The following is a 3,992-nucleotide window of genomic DNA, read 5'->3' on the forward strand; positions in this document are numbered from 1 at the left end:
TGGAGTTGAAAGAATTCATTGATTCTTTGTTTTCAGCATAGGTGACATGGAGGAAGATGCCGTCAAGAGAAATAGAAAAGCTGAGAGGAATGACAGTTTTGGGGGACATTTGAGGAACACTCATTAAACAATTAGTAAATGCTTATATCATACAACACCTTGTGCTTGATGTTGGGAAAAATATAGAGTATAAAAAGGTCAAATCTCTGCCCTCAAGAAACATACTGTCTATTGTGGAAATAAGACACAAGGTAATTTTAATTCACAATCAATAAACGAACATTTATTAAATGTCTGCTACGTGTCATATACTCTCTTAGGTCCTGTGTATATAAACAAAAAAGAATGAGATAATCCCTAGCAATTTACAAGTTTCAGTCCATTGGGACCAAGAATATTTACAGAAAAATACATACATATATACACACTTGTATGTATATATCAATACACATACACACATAGGGATAAACACATACATATATATGTACATATATATGTATACATGTTCATTCCTGTACATATACGAGATATATGCAACAGATATGTATGCATATATGAATATACACATATACACATGTATATTGTGTATGTGTGTATACACACAAAATCGGTGCTCCAGAAAAATGTGCACATTACATACTTTAGAGTTTTATCTGTATTATTGATATGTTCTCCATTGTTTTCCTGAGTTTGAAAATCAACAAAATAATAAATCCAGATGTGACTTGTAGCATTTGTCAAATTTTGAGATGTAAATGTTCTCACTGAAAATTTAATAGCTGAACTTTGAGAGCCTGTATGAGTATGTGTATATGTACATTTATACACAATGGACATATTTGATAATATGTACATAACACATGTATATACACAGTATACACATACACATATACATGCACACATAACTCTTTCATATGGGATCTCCAATGCCATTTATACCTCAGAATTTACCAAATGCTACAAATCACATCTTGATTTATTATTTTGTTGATCAAACTTAAGAAGATGATGGAAAAAATGTTAATAATGCAAATTAAATTTAAAAGTGTGTCATGTATATATATATTTTTCTGGAGAATCAGTTGTTAAACATTTATCTGTACATCATGTCTGTAAGTATATACAGAATAATAAGTATGAGATGAATTACAAGTAGCTAGAGGGCACTAACTGATGGTCAGAAGAGTCATCGGCAGAGAGTTGATAAGTGAAATTTTGAGAGTGGACTAGGCAGGGGGAGGGAGGGAGGCAGGGGGGGAGGGAGAGCAAGAGAGAGAGAGAGGGAGAGAGAGAGAGAGAGAGAGAGAGAGAGAGAGAGAGAGAGAGAGAGAGAGAGAGAGGAGAGAGAGAGAGAGAGAGAGAGAGAGAGAGAGAGAGAGAGAGAGAGAGAGAGAGAAGAAGAAGAAGAAGAAGAAGAAGAAGAAGAAGAAGAAGAAGAAGAAGAAGAAGAAGAAGAAGAAGGAGGAGGAGGAGGAGGAGGAGGAGGAGGAGGAGGAGGAGGAGGAGGAGAGGAGAGGAGAAGACAGGTGGGAGGGAGAGACAGAGAGACAGAGAGAGACACAGAGAGAGAGACAGAGAGGAGAGGACAGAAGAGAGGAGAAGGGAGGAGAGAAGGAGGCAGAGAGGTTGGACTAGTGATATGCCAGATACCTTTTATCTCCTGGACTATAGAAATGATTTTTTCCTTTAAGTTTTTTCTTTTTCTTTCTTTTCTTTAAAATTTTGTTTTATCTGTGTTTTTTCCTTTTCTCCTCTCCTCTGCCCCCTCCACTGAAAAACAAAACTCAATATGTACATGAATAGTCAGCAAAACAAATTCCTGGACTGACCATCCCCACTGTCTGGAGGTGGGTAGCATGTTTTATCATGAATGCCTTGGAAATACAGTTGGTCAATTGTGTTGATCAGAGTTCTTAACTTTCTGAAATTTTTACAGTTTTTTTTTTTTTGCTGTTATATGTTATTCTCTTGGGTCTTACCACTTCATGCATTTATCAGTGATTTTTATTATCATTGCATGCCGGGGTGAGAGTGCTGAATAGAAAAAGATATCATGGAATTAAAACTTTTCTGAATAGCTCAATATATACATATACACACATATACATATGCACAATGTACCTCTGTATATAAACACACATACACACACATACATATATATATACACACACACGTATTATAAATAGCACCTCAAAATTTCCCCTTATAGTCTTTCTTTTCTTCCTCCCAAAGAACCATACCTTATAACAAAGATTTTTTTTCAAAAGAAGAAGCAGTCAGTAAAACAAATTAACATAGTAAAAAATTCTGAAGTTCTATGCAATATTCTAAGCCTGGAAATCTGGACCTGTGCAAAAGAGCAAGGAAAACTGTCTTCTTACGTTACTTCTTTGGGACCCGGCTTGTTCTTTATACAATACTGAATGACTTCTAGATACTAAGAAAGCAATTACGTTGCATCTGAAGACAAGACCTTACTTCAAATCTTGCCATAGACAGCAATTAGCTGTGTGACCCTAGGCAAGTCTCTTAACTGTCTGGTTTCACGATCTGTGAAATGGGGATAATAATTACACCTATCTCACAGGGTTGTTGTGAGGATCAAATGAGATATTTGTAAAGTACTTCTCAACCCTTAAAGCAGCTAGTAATTATTAATATTGTTTTGTGTTAAATTGGTTAAAGCCACTTATTTTGTAGAATGAATATCTTGTTTCTACTATAAGGAGATTCACCTAGCTGATCTCCGTGCTCCTTTAAGCTCTGACATTCTATGTCCATATCTGTCTCTGTTTATTTTTATGTTTTTTATATACATTTTATTGTGCATTTGGGCCTCATGTATAATCAATGTACAAGATACATTTATATGCCTACTTTATAGGATTTGGAGCATAATATTTTTAACATTTTTATATTATTATAGAGGTTTATAGTTGTTGTAGCTTTGTTTTTATGATATATTGTTGCTCATATCTATAATTTATTTGATAGTGAGGCCTTGGCCAGGAATACAATCTCCCAATTATAACATTGTGCCCAAGGGAAAATATGATCTCCTTTACAGCAGGATTTCTAGGAACATAGTAAGAGGGGCTTGCCTGTATAATAAGAAGGATGCCATTTTTAACATTGTGTGTGCCTAAAGTTCCGATGAAAGTCAAACATTAAAAGGAAAACAAAGAAAAAGACTGGAGACAATTGTATCCTGGTGTTGTTTTAGAAGTGTCTTCTAATGAGGTGATGTGGGAAAGGATCTTAGGGATCATTTAGTCTAAGCCCTTCCCAAATCATGGATTTCCTCTGCAGCGTGCTTGACAGGTTTCCATCCAGCCTTTCTCAGAATTGGTCATTCAGCAAACATTTACTAATGTTTGTGAGCACTCAGTCCAGTGCCTTACACCTAACAAATGCTTGAGCACTGACTAAGCTTTGGGGAGGTAAAGACAACGTACAAACAATTTATGGCCTCAAGGAACTTACCTTCTAATGGGGGAGAGGAGAAAAATGTGTACATAAGTCAACGTATACAGGATACATCCAGAGTCAATGGAAAGCCTCTCACAGAAGGTGGCACTTGAACTGAATCTTGAAGGAGATTAAGGATTCTAAGAGGGAAAGGGGAGGAGGTAGAGCAGTCCAGGCATGCACCAATGCAGAGAGAGGGGTGATGGAGCACTGACTGTGAAAAACAGCCCATTAGCCATGATGTCTGAATCATGAAGGAAACAGAGGGGAGAAATGTGCAAAGAGGACTGGGAAGTCTAGCTTTCTAGCTTTATTTTATAGTGTTTCTCACCATTCGAGCTGCATTCTAATCAAATTGAACTGCTTACCATCAAATACATACACATGCATTTATATATGTATATACATAAATATACATACAAGCAAGCACACACAGACACATTTATGTATATTGTATGTATACACACATATACACATTCCAACTTCCATACCCTTGTTCTTTAATTGCCACCTAAAATATTTGT

This window comes from Notamacropus eugenii, chromosome 5 (genome assembly GCF_028372415.1).
Source record: "Notamacropus eugenii isolate mMacEug1 chromosome 5, mMacEug1.pri_v2, whole genome shotgun sequence".
Lineage (NCBI taxonomy): Eukaryota > Metazoa > Chordata > Mammalia > Diprotodontia > Macropodidae > Notamacropus > Notamacropus eugenii.